The sequence below is a fragment of the Balearica regulorum genome, chromosome 3 (assembly GCF_011004875.1).
Source record: "Balearica regulorum gibbericeps isolate bBalReg1 chromosome 3, bBalReg1.pri, whole genome shotgun sequence".
NCBI classification, from domain to species: Eukaryota; Metazoa; Chordata; class Aves; order Gruiformes; family Gruidae; genus Balearica; species Balearica regulorum.
In genome coordinates, this window is record NC_046186.1 from 89666475 (window position 1) to 89681194 (window position 14720).

The 14720-nt window shown below is 41.2% G+C and overlaps 1 long non-coding RNA gene across 3 annotated transcripts in view; it reads right to left on the reverse strand.

Annotated features, from left to right (window-relative positions):
- LOC142601060 (uncharacterized) overlaps positions 1-13625 on the reverse strand; it is a 123642-nt gene extending 110017 nt beyond the window's left edge. The window contains exon 1 of one of the 3 annotated variants that reach the window (XR_012834625.1): positions 13281-13625. This is a non-coding gene — a long non-coding RNA (uncharacterized LOC142601060). The remainder of the gene's footprint in view (positions 1-13280) is intronic. The other 2 variants (XR_012834627.1, XR_012834626.1) reach the window with 2 other exon arrangements.
- Positions 13626-14720: the final 1095 nt, after the last annotated feature.

Sequence of the window (14720 nt, forward strand, 5' to 3'; positions counted from 1 at the left end):
TGAAGGTCGTGGTATCAGCCCAGCCTTTCAAACGCTGCTAGTCACACTCTGCCCAGCTGGTCAAGTATCTGCAGACACCTAGCACAAAATCAAGGCAGCTTTGCCTTGAAGGCCTGCCACCTTGCTCGCAATCAGCTGAGAGGTGGAGTTTCCTCCAAAGCCCCGCTCGCGCAAGGACTGCCAGCAGTCTCTCTTTTTGTTTGAAGCCTGCTGCTTCTCAGATGATCAGCACCAAATGGGTCTGACACCAACCTCTCTTTCCCTCCAGCTTTATTTTCTCCTGTTAGACTGGAGAAGAGCGGTGAGGGTTACTCTCCTAAGCCCTGCTGACTCCCTGTTCTGGGACAGAAAGAAGTAGAAAAGGAGAGAAAAAGAAGGAGAAAGCTTTAAGAAAGGAAAAGGATGGATGTGGGAGGGTTTCAGATTCACATCTTCCTCGCGAACATGAAAGTTTTCCATCATGCTACAGTCAATGAACCAACTCGGTCATGCCAACTGGCTTCTGCCTTTCTGAAGCAAGTCACGGGACCTGGGGCAGACCTTGCCTCGCAGAGCTCGTGCTGAAAGGGTAAACTGAGCTGCTGATGCCAGATTAAAAGAAGAGCAGCTCCAGTGAGTCCACGGCAATTAAGAGCATACATAGACTAATGTAACAGTAACACTGCAGTAAATCTCTCCTCCTGTTTTCTTTTTTTCTTGGATTTTGTTTCTGTATTTCTTATACAAATTTTCTCATCATACATCAAGTACTATCCTACTTTGAAATTCTTGGTGGATTAATAACTCCCAAACTAGACAAACTGACATTTAGAAACTTCTTGTCTTTTTTTTTTTTTTTTTCTTTTTTTTCAACAAGCTGTTCTAAGTGGAATAACACATTCCAGGATGTACTTCCATCAGCCAAAATAAGCATACTTTGTATCTGTTTGGGCATGAGGCATACATCTTAGATGCATTTGTATTAACTCACTAACCAACCTAGACCCAAGACTTAAAATGTCCTGTAATTTCTTGGCACTTGAACTGTGTACTTACAGCAATATCATAGGCTGACAGTTTGTTGATTAAAAACAAGCCAAGTAAAGCACATGCAGATGTCAGTGCTTTGTTTAAATGATTATTCACATACTCTCCTAAGTTAGATGAAAAAAACCATTTCTTTCTGTAGCATAACAATTTAATACAGGAGCTGGGGTAACAACAAGACTTTTTCTCCCCTTTTTAGTAAACCGCTTTTGCTATATGTCTGTATAATACACCTACAGCAAACTGCTAAGTGATCTTTTAAATATCTTTCCCCAATATTACATTCCCTGAAGCTATTCTCAGCTTTAGAAAGAGCTGCCTGTTTAAAAAAACCACAACAAACAAACAAAAAACCCCTCAAGTATTTTTAGATTACAATTATTAAAACAATTAAATAGCTTTTTTTTCTTTTGTAGGCCACAAAAAAAATATCCAGGCCATATAAATGCATGCTATTGTAATAATAAAACACAGTGGTCTCAAAGGATTTAGCAAGTGGTCTGATCCAAGAGCACTTCATAGTGAATTTGAGAATATATTTATCATGTCAAAGTATGGTAAGAGTCACTTATGCTAGCATCAGATAAGAAGGCCAGGAAAAAGAATAGAAAAGGTAAAGAAATACAGAAAAAAATTGCATGTCATACTACAAAATGCAAGGCACACTTCCCCATGACTCTGCATGAACCAAATTGCAGAAGAGAAAACATTTAACTGACCTAGGTACATACAAAATTATGTCAGCATAGCAGATATCAAAGTTGTCATGGAAAAAACTCCAGGCACAAGGTGGGAGTTTGAAGTGCTGTGAAGAAAAGAAAATGGATAAAGAGCATAAAATCATTATACATTATAGCAAAATAAGCCTAGGGAAAGCAGCTCTGTGGGCAGGTGAATGAGTGATCTGTTGCGATGATATATACTCCGAAGAACAGTTATTAGTAGTTATCTCTCTCTTACAGATATGCAATCAGGCCAGGTCTTCACTCCAAGATACTAAAATATTCCCAGGAAATATCTGAAATAATAACAATACAAGATGAACTGTAAGCAGCAGTGGGAAGTGATGTAATACAAAAACATACTTTCAGCATCATTGCCAAAACTTCCATTTTATACCAAGGTTAATAACATTTTCTTTCTTTTTTAATAGCTACATAGACAGATACATCCTCAGAATAATTTCATGCACAGCTAACTTTGTCAAGAGGGTCTCAGAAGAATTTCTGAGAAGAAAAGGGATCTGTCTCACAAAAAGAAAAACAGCATCTTGGGACAAAAGCTTGAGAGCTGGGAACAAGTGAGGAAAGTAAGTGTAAGCAATGCTGACTTGGATGAGGGACAAGAGTAACAGAACAGAGGAGAACAACATCGTAGGAAGAACAAAAAGGGAGAGAACAGACCGTGTTTCTGAACATCTCAGTTCCCTGTGTATTAATGCAAAAAGCATGAGGAGCTATCTGGCAGAGCTGGAAGTCCTTAAACAAGATCAAAATTATGAGTCAACTATAATAGAGACCTGGTGGGATATTCACATGGCTGGAATATTTAACAGCTTATTCAGCCAGGAAAAGGAGGCAAGAGGCGCTGCTGAGTGGCAGAATGTAAAAAGATAGAGATTTATATAAAAGCATCTTGATATTAATGAGGAAAAAGAGCAAAGGTGCTATCCTAGTGAATGTCAGCCATCAAACCAGGAGGATCAAGTGGAAGAGACTTTTGTGAGAAATTAGCAGACAGCACCCAGGGTACGGGGCTTCACAGTAACAGGGAACTTGAGTGCGCCAAGCATCTCTTGGGAAAGGAACAGAGCACAGAAAGCTCTTCAGAAACTTCCCAAAGAGGAAGTTTGACAATTTTTTGATGCAGAAAATTGTGAAAACAACCAGAAGGGAAGTAGGTCTGAATCTGAGCCTAGCCTGTAGGGAAGAGCTCTTTGAAAATGTCAGAGTGGAAGGTAAAAATAGGAGAGAGATGAGGAAATAAGAGTTAAAGATTCTCCACAAGTGGGAAAAAGCAAAGACGAGACATTGGACTGCAAAAAGGAACTCACAGAACTGATAAATAAGATCCCTTGGGAAACAGAGAAAAGGAGTTCGGAAATGTTGACCCCCTAAGGAGATAATAAAAGCACAATTGTAGAATATTCCAATCTGTAGGATGGGTAGGAAAGGTACAAAGAAACCAATCTGGTAAATCACGAGCACCTCAGACAAGAAGGAGGTGTACCAGAAGTGGAAACAAAGTCCGACTACCTAGAATGAATAAGATTAGAAAGGTCATTTTTTTGAAATGAGATATGACTTGAAACAAATACAAAAGAGAAAAAAAGCCACTCCAAAAGTCCATTGGGGGGGGGGGGGGGGGGAGAAAGGGGGGGGGGAAAGAAAAAAAAAGAAAAAGGAAGCTAAAAGGCTGAATTGGTTAGCATCTTCCTTTGCTTCAGTCCTCAGTAAAGTGCCAGATGGGATCAAAAGCTATCAGACATGAGGAATAAGAATCTAGGTTACTTAAGGGAAAGACAAGCTACAGAGCACTTTAGTTTTGGGTCTGGGGTTTTTTTTCCAAATTGCTAGTCCTAGTGGAATTCACCTTAGGTACTTAAATATGGTGAATCAGTGGCAGAATCGTTAGTGATTGCCCTGAGAAAACTCTCATGAAGGATTGGTCTGGAAAACTGAAAAAGGTCAAACAAGCAGCCTATTTCAAAAGCAGTAGAAAAGAAGAGAGTGGGGAGTTCAGTTAACATCAGTTCCCAGAAAATACTGGAAAAACAGACAAACTATTTGTAAAAATCAAGACTACAATGAAGTAAGAGGCCAGGTGGATTTATCAAGCACAAATCAAACTGAACCCATCCAATTTTCCTCTTTGACAGGAAACAGGCTTTGTGGACAGAGGAAGACATGTCAAATGTCTTCACTTTTGTAAGGTTCTTGACATTGTCTCACATGACATAAAAAAGGAGCTAGAGAAACTTGGTCCAGGTGAAACTACCAAAACATGGGAAGGAAAACTGATCAGATATGCAGAGGAAGGGTCACGGTCAAAAAGGAAGGCAGCATCAAGCAGGATTTCACCACAGATGTATCTTGAGCTCATACTACTCATTATATTTATTAATGGCCTGGAAGACAGTGCAGAATATATGCTTGTTACATTTTCACGTGACACAGCAAACTAGAAAATGGCGTTAGAATTCAAAAAGACCTTAGCAAGCTAAAGAAATGTTCTGTAGAAATACTGACTTGGTAGCAAATCTGCAGAAAAGGACCTCTGAATTTGATCAAAAGCTGAACATCAGTCATCAATCCCACATTGTTGCAAAAAAAGTAAACGTTGTACTGGGATGTGTTAAAAGAAAATATTTATTCCATTGCATAAAATTTTTGGTTTTAAGAAGGTATTCTTTAAGTAATATTGGCTCAGTGCAATAAAAAACATATCCAAATCCTGTTTCTAAAGAATAATGATACATCAATTGAATTATTTCTATATTGAATCCTAGTCTGAATTCACATTGGCAAGAATACAGAGATGCTATCAAAATCTGTGACATGAATATAGTCTATCTCTGCCATGCACAGATTTGGTGTTTGGAAGGATACACAAAACTCAGACATCAATTGATTGCAGGAAGAAGGCAGCAAGATTAAAATCAATTAACAGTAAACCAAAAGCAAGTCTTTTTTATCGCCTTATTCCATCCTCTCATTTTGTTGCCATGCACAGCACTGCCTTTTACAAAGCCAAAGACAACAAAATCATTGCACCTTATATCTATATTTATAGTTGCATTTTGATCATCATGCACTGCAACATTTTAAACCACAGCAGAACATGATTTCTTGGTTTCCTTTTTTGAAGATGAAAGCCAGAAGTATTTTGTAGAAGTCTAGAGAAAATTCCTTATCACTGTATTATTAACTGGAAGCCACTATTTCTTGGCTCCAGCCAGCCTGAGATGGAGTCCGGGTCACCCAGCTGCCAACCTGTAACAATGATAAATAAATCACCCAGCTGCTTAGATATGGTTTTCCTGGCAGTGTTAGCATCTGCTCTGTTGGGTTTCAAAAACAGAAACAACTATAAAGGTCCCCCAAAAACCACAAGCTTGGATGGGTTTTCTGAAGGTTTCACACTCTCTGTTGGCATAAGGGACCTTGTTCAAACTTCAAGCTCTGGCAAACACCTTATAGCCCCATGGATCACAGAAAGACTATTGGAGAACCTTGTCCTGTGTCTGTACTGGATATTTATACATCACTGAGGGCTCAGCTCCTCAATACAAAGGTTAAAAGAATGAGACACAAGAAAACAAGTACTCATAAATAAATGTTTAGTTTTGGTTTGTTGTTTTGTTTTTTTTTAAAAAAGACACTGATCCTGAGAAATAGCTAATAGAAGCCCCTTTGAGACAATGCCTGTATACAGATACCACAAATTAAGCAAGATCATTGGGCTAAGAAGGGTTGATAGTAGGCTGCCATCACTAATCATATGCAGTTGGCATGGTAACACTTTCCTATCTTCTTTCCTATAGATCTGCATAATTCCCAATACTAGGTAGGATGGCAATTCTGGGTTACTCATGAGAACATAAGAATTACTACATAATCTCTAAAAGCATTTGCTGACCTGTGTTAAATGAACTGACCTGCAGTTCTGCATAAAATGCAGTAAGAAAAATGCTTTCTTTTTAAAGTTACCCATTGCACGTTATTATATACAATATAGAGCTCCCTGAAGTTTTTAAACATTTAGAGAAAAACAAAATTTGGCAGGGAATATGTTGTAAACAATGTCTACCCATATACTCGATGAATAATTCATAAGAAATATGTCATAAAAAGGTAATTTTAAAAGGCCTTTTTAAGCATCAAAATATTCTGATGCTAGTAATGAATTATTTGTTTGCAATACTTTAAATAAATGTGTGACTGATGAGTTGAAATCAAATCATTGAAATGAGTTTCCTTCAAATTAGTTTTTATGTTGAAATAAAGTATTTTCTGAAGCAGATAAATCTACCTTGTAACCTCTGTATTTTACTCACTCAGGTTGTCCTCATTTTTAATGTTGTTTGTATGCTCAACCAAACCTCCTTTTTAATATGTCATCTATTCTGTGACAGATGGAAGCCTTCATTTTCATTCAACACCCTAAGAAGGGAAGGCCATTACAGAACCAATTAGGATGAAATAAGTAACATCCTAGTCACCTCACAAGCTAAAGTAAGCTTTTATCCAAACTGTCTCAGCTTATCTAGATCTGCTACACAAAATTTGTGAGTTTAGATATCCAACTAAATTGGAACAGCTTCTACTTCTCCCTCCTTCCCTTCCTATTTCTTCAGCTCCTCCCCGTTTCTCATTCTTACTGTCATTCTTAATGACAATCCTATAGCTGTTCCATACCATCAGGCTGAGTTAAGGCAGTACGGGTGCTTTAAGCATTCTCTCCCGTGCTGCAGAACAATTTGACATCTTTTTAAGCTTAATCTGAAACCTGGATTTTTCTCAATTTGATAATGCTTAGATTTGTGATAAGGACAACATACCTTTTAAACTTTCAAAAATACTGCTATATTCCTAGCCCCCAAATCTAGTTTAACAGATACTTTTATATTTGTAGTATAGCACCCCACAGAGTTTTAAGCAGCTTCAAATGCAGATCAGTCACAATCACTTCCTTAGAAATTTTCATTATAAATGTCACAATTATAAGGTTCAAGGAAGTGAAGCCATGGATGATGAGTTATCACGAAAGTAATACAATTGTTCAGCCAGATTTACTGGGCTATTCACGTAGGTCAGTACCGCAGCCGTTTGTTATTGATAAGGGATTTGACTGATAGGAGAGCAGTGCCTTGGAGGACCAGCCCAGGACGGACACAGGATAGCTGAAAGCCAAGGAGCAGCTGTTGGAAAAGTAACAAAGAGGCTGAAATAACCAGAGACAGAGGGAATGGGACATAGGAGAGCTGTGGAGGCAATGGCAGCTAAAGCCCCTGAAGGTGTGGAGGAACTAGATCTTGAAGCTAAGTGGTAGGGACATCCTGAGAAGGGAGCCAGAGGAAGGATGGAGTGGTGTAATGTGACCTCTAAGTTCAATAAAACCTCATTCCCACAGAAATGTCCCAGCAAAGCAACTTCTAATGAGATCTGTCATTTATGTTAGTAACGTGCCGTGTGTGCTCTCTAAATAGAGCTAACAACATACCAGAGACCATGAGCTTCCAGGTGTATAAAGACTGATACTTGTATAACATTTAATAAATGCTAGTAACTTCGTTATGGGGCAGCTCACATCAGTTACACAGTAGGACGTATAAGAGCTACAGAAATAATCTTTAATGCTCCAAAAACCCATCCAGGAAGAACTCTCATGGCATCTCCTAAACAGGACTAGAAGGAAATTGCCACTATTAAGCAGCCAATTAATGTCCGGTTCCAGATAGAGCCATCAGCCCTAAGGACACGTATATAAACCTCAGGCAGGACTGTCCAAAAAAGGGTGTCATTGCAAACTCCAGCTGTCTGAGGGTGTTGGCTGGTACAGGGACTGCTGCTGTGGACAGTGGTGCCCAAGGCTGACATCTGGCAGCCAGGATATGCTTTGACTAGAAAAACCACACAACTCAAAACGGTACCTGTTGGCTGAGTTTAAGTCAAACTGCATTTTTCTCCTTTTTTATTTGGTTCCAGTCTTACTTATTCTCAAAATTTACTGATCTCAAAACTTGTTGGCACCAGCCTGTGCTCCTCCCACAAGGAGCAGGTGGCTGAAAGCATTGCCGCTGTTGACACCAATGAACTGCAAGATGCTTGCAGAAGAATACATTTTTCTCAGGTGGACTCACTTGGAGTCTGAGATTTGAGGGACAGGGAGCTCCCAGCAGCAAGGCAAAGGAAGGGAAAGTTTCAGCTGACTTCTGTCAGGATGGAAAGGAGATCCTGGCACAGAAACCGAAGCTGGCCAGGCTCTGTTTGGGGACCAGCAGAAGGGAGGAAGGTGGGGACGAGGTGGGAGACTACATGTTTGCTTAAGGGACGAAAGCACATACAGGAGTTTTGGGTCAAAGATCAGGAGCTCAGTTTCTCCTGTAGGCTGTGAAGTTGAGTTTGTTAATGTGATATATTAGGACAGAAAAATATAGTTTACTTAGAATCTCTCCTACAGCTGCTAACATTATAGACTAAAACTCTGCAAAACTAATGAAAGCTTGAATGTTAACTTGATCTGGAAAACTCAGTCCAAGGTGGACTGAGTTTTCATTAGGAGACAAATGGCCCACACAGAGCACCACAAGGTGTTTGTGCCAATAATTCTGGTGACCGCGTAGGCAGAGGTATAAACAGCTTTATGCTTTTGCACCTAACACATACAGACATGCAGTTTCAATAGTTCATATGGACATTCAGCTATGAATTATGAATAAATGAACTTATGTGAACCATTGTGTATGTATAATTAAAAAAAAATATCTATTCACAGTGCATATTATTTTTCTTGCATCCCAATTTCAGTTGATAAGGAATTGAATGTCACTGATCATGGATAGTTTTCTCTTTCTATAATAGAGGTAATTTCCAGTATTACCATTTTGTCTCTCTTCCGCCTCCTCCACTGTGCAGTTGACACTTGGTCCAGGATTTACCATGCAAAAGCCCAAACATTAGAGGTAAGGGCCACGGCTGCTACTCTGGGATGAGCTTATACTATTAATCAAATGTTACTTCATACTCACGGAAGTTGGCAACTGTGAACCTGCCCCTTGGAGCAAGCCAGCAATGTCTAAATGAACCAGAGCCAACAGCACCACTGTACAGCTGCTAACTGAAAAGTGTTTTACTGTCCCCCACGTTGGAGAGAGGACCAAATTACAAAGCAAAACTGACTAAAAGCATTTACTTTAAAAAGCCATCCCCTCCTCCCAGGATGGACTTAATACACAGCCCTGAGTCCATCAGAGCACAACCTGCATCATCCACAAGCAAACACAGAAAGTGATGCTGGTTTATGCAAAAGCCAAGTCTTGTAAACATTCCCTACTACCCAGCTAATTTTCCTGCATTTTCTGGCATTTTTCCACAGGCAGGGAACTCTACCTTAGAGTTCCCATAGCTAAATAAAATGTGTCTTATCTAGCCATTTTTAAAAGGTCATTAAGTGCCTTCACATTTTGCCTGGCTTCCCAGGTGGAAGAAAGTTGTTTTGCAGAGCTGCTGGTCCAGCCAGTGGCAAAAGAAAATATCTCACTGCATCTTGCTTGCTCCTGCCTCACTACTAGCAAATGAAACCTCTTTAAACATCTTGTGTTTGTTTAAGCACAATAGCTTTCATAAAATGTTTCAGGTCTCCACCAGCACCAGACCTTCCCCATGTCCATCTTCTCCACCTCTGGTCTGTCCTTCAGTTTGGACTGAAGTATCGGGACCGTCTCCTGTAGTACCCGAGCATCTCAGCAAGCACTGCAGAGCACTGGCCCTGTTTGGAGATACTGAAACCCAAATAACACTGTTGATTTTAATTTTTTCTTTCAGTTTTTTTCTTTCTGTTTTACTGTATTCTCCTTTCTTTGCCATGATGCCATGTTTGCTTCCCTTATCTCACATCTGTTGTGTTTTGAAATATGTTAAGTGCCTGGAATAAAGCTAGGAGTGTAAGAGATGACTTTTAGCCATGAGGTTAAATGAGCAGCCAGAAACAGCTGACACCACATTCACAGGCCAGGGGATTAATTTCTCTTTGGTTTCTCAGAGCACTGGTCCCTGATGAAGCTCTGCTAGAAAGAATAAAGGATGGGAAAGGAAAAGGTGGTTGGGCTCGTCCACCACTGATACATCACGGCACTCCTCCTGAGATTTCTGCAACTAAACCCATTAATTGTCACTGTAGCTAGGGTTAGTAGAAAATGGCTTAAGTCAAGGCAACAGCTCAGGCTTGGCACAAGAAATACAAACCAAAGCTCCTGAAGATTCAAATTTGAGTGTGAATTTCTGCAGTTCCTGTATTTCAGCAGACCCATCTTTGGTGTCAAGAGACCCAGCTACAGAGCCTAAGAAGGAAAGGCTGTCTCGACACCACAGCCCCTCTGTAATTTTTTCATGATTAAGCACACAGCAGGCTGTGCCTCAGCAAGATCTCTAATCCATGCTGAAAAGGAACCAGCAAGACGACTGATGCTGTGTTTCAGCACTGCATTTTTCTATCTGTCTGATTGTTTGAACTCTTTCGGAGTAACAAGCAAGATTAATGCCAAGATTATTACTGGTAATAATCTATAAATATTGGTGAAGTGATAACGTTTTCCACTTGGTGGCAGATATTGCTTTTAAAAATAAGCACAAAGCTCAAAAGACACATTTAATGCAGTTTTTTAACAAGGAAAAGCTCTGTGATGCCTGATGGGCACAGACTCCTGTTGGATGCAGGGCTGAGCTGCAGAGCTTTGGGGCACGTCCGTGCCCCAGGGGCCGTCTGTGCGGCAGGCAGCTCTGCACAGCTGTGTTTCCTCACACCCTTCTGCGCCCACCCAGCCCCACGAGTATCTTCTGGGGATGACAGGCAGATTTTGCCTTTACCATACAGGGAGTCCCCAGCACTCCATGAAACCCCCAGCCCTTGGAGAAGGTCAGAGCACGCAGGTTTGGAGCGTGGGAGTGTTAGCAAATGTTTAGCTTGCTGCAGGCTGTGTAACTGGGGGGGGGACATGCTCCCTCTGCTCCTGCCTTCTCCCTTGCCTCTAGGCAGTTTGGTGTCAAAGGGGGCATTTTTTTCTCCCATTCCCTCATGTGATGCTGTGCTAATAGCAGAGCACTCAGCGAGGGATGTTAAATGCAAGGACACTGTCCCTGGTTCAGAGCATCTGGGATGCAAGGTGCTGGGAGCTGGAGAGTGCTCTGGAGAAGTATTACCTGACCCTTGCTCCCTGCTCTCCCCAAGGCATCCACTGTCTGTCCCTTTCAGAGACAGGCCACTGGACTAGCTGCCCCAGGACAACCAACCTTTTGTTCTTTTTCTTCATCGTGGGAAGGCAGAGGACAGATTTTACTCTGAGAGCTAATAATGAACATCCCAGCATCACGTGAATCCCATCGACCTGCAGGTAGGACTGTTGCACCTTCAGTCAGGTTGCTGACTAGAAACAAGGTCATTATACTAGCTGGCAGGCAGTTAGTCAATTAAGCTCATGAATGTCAATGCATTTTTGCATGAAAACTTTTCTTAATAAAAATGCAAAAGACTGAGGTTTTGACATGGTCTTTAAAATACGGCATTATTTCTGATGAGAGTTAATGCTTGTCCTCAAAGCATGGCCATTGTCATCTCATTTGCAGTTCTGAGAATACTTCTTGAAATAATATTATGTCAGCTGGGGAAAAAAAAGCATTGCAATGATAACCTCTCTCTCTTGAGAAGGGCGATGTGGAAAACAGCTCTGTCACATAGTCTCATGGACTGCCATGTCCTTTATGTTGCAGGACCCCTCAATTTTTAGGTAATGCCTTCATCTCTAACATAGCTGCATACTCTTTCAACAAAGAAAAGATATCCTGAGGCCATGACATGTACTTTTATTGCTGAGATTTATTTTGAACTGTACTGAACAAGAACACATAGCAATGCATCCTCTCTTAGCACAAAGCCACACTCTCAAAGTTCCCTTCTCTCACAACTGAATGGGAAGCCGAGTGCTTCCGTCTAATTATTCTGACCTTTCCGCTATCAGGAATTGACTCAGACTATTCACGGAACAGAGAAAGAAGCTCTGTTTTTGCTTTGGTAATGTGTTGCTTGGTGGCAGCGTAGCCCTCTGACGCTGTAGTGTCTCTTCAGCATTCACTTCCTCTTGGGCCCTCAGTTTCATACAAAAAAAAAAAAAAACAACAAAAAAACCCACAACAAAACAACAGGAGAATATATAAACCATTCCCATACAGCTATGCATCTCTCCTGTCTAAGTGTGGCTCTTTGCCATTGAATTTTAAAGCCAATGAATCACATCCCAGAAAGTGTATGGGTCATTGCTTAGTGATGCTAATGAAACCTCCCTCCCTCTCTGTTCGAGCCACCTCTGTTTCAAGAACTGACAGTGGAAGGGAGATAGTTTTCTCTCAGCTAGGGAGTAATACGTGACGCAGACAAGCGATAGGTCCTACGTGTGGTCTATTGGGAGGGCCAGATGCCAGAAAATTCCTAGCTCTGCCTCAAAACCAAAATTGCATTTACTTCCACTTTCCAAATAGTCGGCATCATGCTGCCCTCATGCTAAGTCAACCGCACCATGTCCCCATGCAGGGAGTTTTGGGAGAGCTTGTAGTTAGAGGGTCACATTTTCTGTCTCATTACTTTGTCTCTTGCTCATCCTGACCTTCTCACAGGGCTGATTTTCCTCTTCCTGTTCACTTTTCTGTGCCCCTCTCTCTGACATTAATGTCAGTGACAAGGTACAAGAGTGGCTATCTAAATTTCCTTTCCTTCTAACTCTAATTACTTTCCCCCTCCCAAAGGAAAAATTTCAAAGCTAGTTACAATATTAATTGGACATGAAATTTCGCTCAGAATTTTCCCCCCTGTGCTTTTGATATGTTGTATTGGCTATGACTAGGCTGGTGGTTATGTTACAGAAAAACAAACTGTTATATGAAAATGTGAAAATGAAATGACCAAGATCAGAAATGTGGAAAATCACAGGTAAGTAGTGTTTAGCCCAACTATCTGAATTTTTTTTTTATTTATTCATTGACATTTTTGTACAGCATTGGAAAATTCCCTCTTCAAGCCAGGTGGACTAGTGAATACCCATGCCATCTGCTTAAATATCTAATTTGCAGTATGCCATCTATATGACCTTCAGTTTTCAAATCATTTTATAACCCATCAATCTGTGCACCTGGCACAATATCCTCTCTGTGTACCTGATAACTGGTTAGCATATTTTAACCTCTCTCGTCACAAACAACGAATATTTTCTATGCTCATCACAGTTTTGTTCCCCATTCCTTCCCATGCATTTGTTATTATAGGAGGACAACATAATGAATGTCAGAATCAGAGTCATTTTCATCTGACATTTTGCAAGAATCCATTTGCTCTCAGCACTCAGGTTTTTTATTATATTTTAGCTGGTTTTTACCTGTCATGCAGACTCTGTTAGAAAATACCAATTTTCATTTTTTAAAACTGTGCAACTCAGCACGGAAACTGAGACTACAAAGAGCATGTAAGACAAAATGCTGCAGACTTACTCATGCAGGTGCTCACCACGTGGTATTCTTCACAAAAATAGTATCCGGTGCTGTTGTCACTAAAATTGTCCAAAGGAACGAACAAAAAGGCAAACAGCTTGCTACGTGCTCCAGATGGGGTTAAGTGAATGTCTGCCCCTTAAAGCATTTTCTGAAAAGTTTATATGTCATGTCCTTGAGCTGCCTGGCTGCCAGTGATTTTTCAAATGCATTCAGTGTTTCCTTCCTTGCTCCCATCCAGTCAGACGCTGCTGATGCGGCAGTACCAGAAATGTGACTTATGTTAGAAGGGAAAACGCTCACCCAGCACATGTTCAACATGTGTCACGGGGAAGAGATCAGCCCAAGCAGACGGCAAGAGGCAGAAAGTTGTCTCCTAGTTGTGAGCACTGACAGAGAGTGAAGGACTGAAGCTCTCACATAAAGCCTTTGTGGGGAAGGAAGAAGTCCCTCAGGGCAGCGCGGGGCGGTCGGACAGGAAAGGGTTTGCATTCAGCAGCGCAGGGGAGCACAAATGGAGGTAAATTAAGTTTACCAACTTCTGTGGGGGCACTAAGGAATTTGTTCACATCTTACTGCCCAACCTAGGACACTGGGAAGAGGAGTTAATCCTCTCTTTGGTCAAACAGAAAAGCACACTGGCTTGTGTTTCCAGTGGTCCCATTGGGTTTTGGCATGAAACAGGACGAGACAGTCAGTGTGAACGGGTCTAGTGCTGCAGAAGTGAATGTCGGTAGGTGAAGCATAGAGGTGTCTCCCTCATCAAACGAAAGAAGGATGCCACTGAAGTCCATTTCCCTGCAAGCCAAGCTGACAGCTGGTAATTGGCATCAGAGCATTTCCTCTGTCACCTCAGTCTCCTCAGTTAAGTCTTGCTAAGTCTGCTAAGACTAAAGTAAACACTATCTAGTCTCAGTTAAATATTAGCAAACAGGACTTGACGCTGCGAGTGGAACTGGCCGGGAATATTCTGGTGAGTTTCTTGACTAGAAAATATGAATTTGTAAAAACTGGCGCTTTGGTCCAAAGAAGTTTTCCAGGTTAAGAGGCAAGGAGAGGAGTCACCTCAATTGCCCCCAGAGTGATATCAGGAGAGCCAGTAGGGCATCTCGAGCCTTGCTCTCTCTTAGTCAGTTCACAGACTTTGGTCTGGGTCTGCTTGGCGAGAGCCTGGGCTATGGCTGCCGGTACAAGGGCCGGTTTGCCATCAGCATCTCACGTGCTTCTGCTTGATGCCTGTGCAATTGTTGATGGCAACTGTTGATGTAAGGAGAGAGATTTGCCATAAATTAAGGCACATACTCTGGATGAAAGAAAGCAGCAGAGCAAATATTTGGAAGTGGTTGTCATCCACACTCTGCTGGAGTTACACCTATCTCTAACTCGTGGTCAAAGTGTGTCTTTTTAGACAGACAGTACTCAGTTTCATCCAGCTGCAAG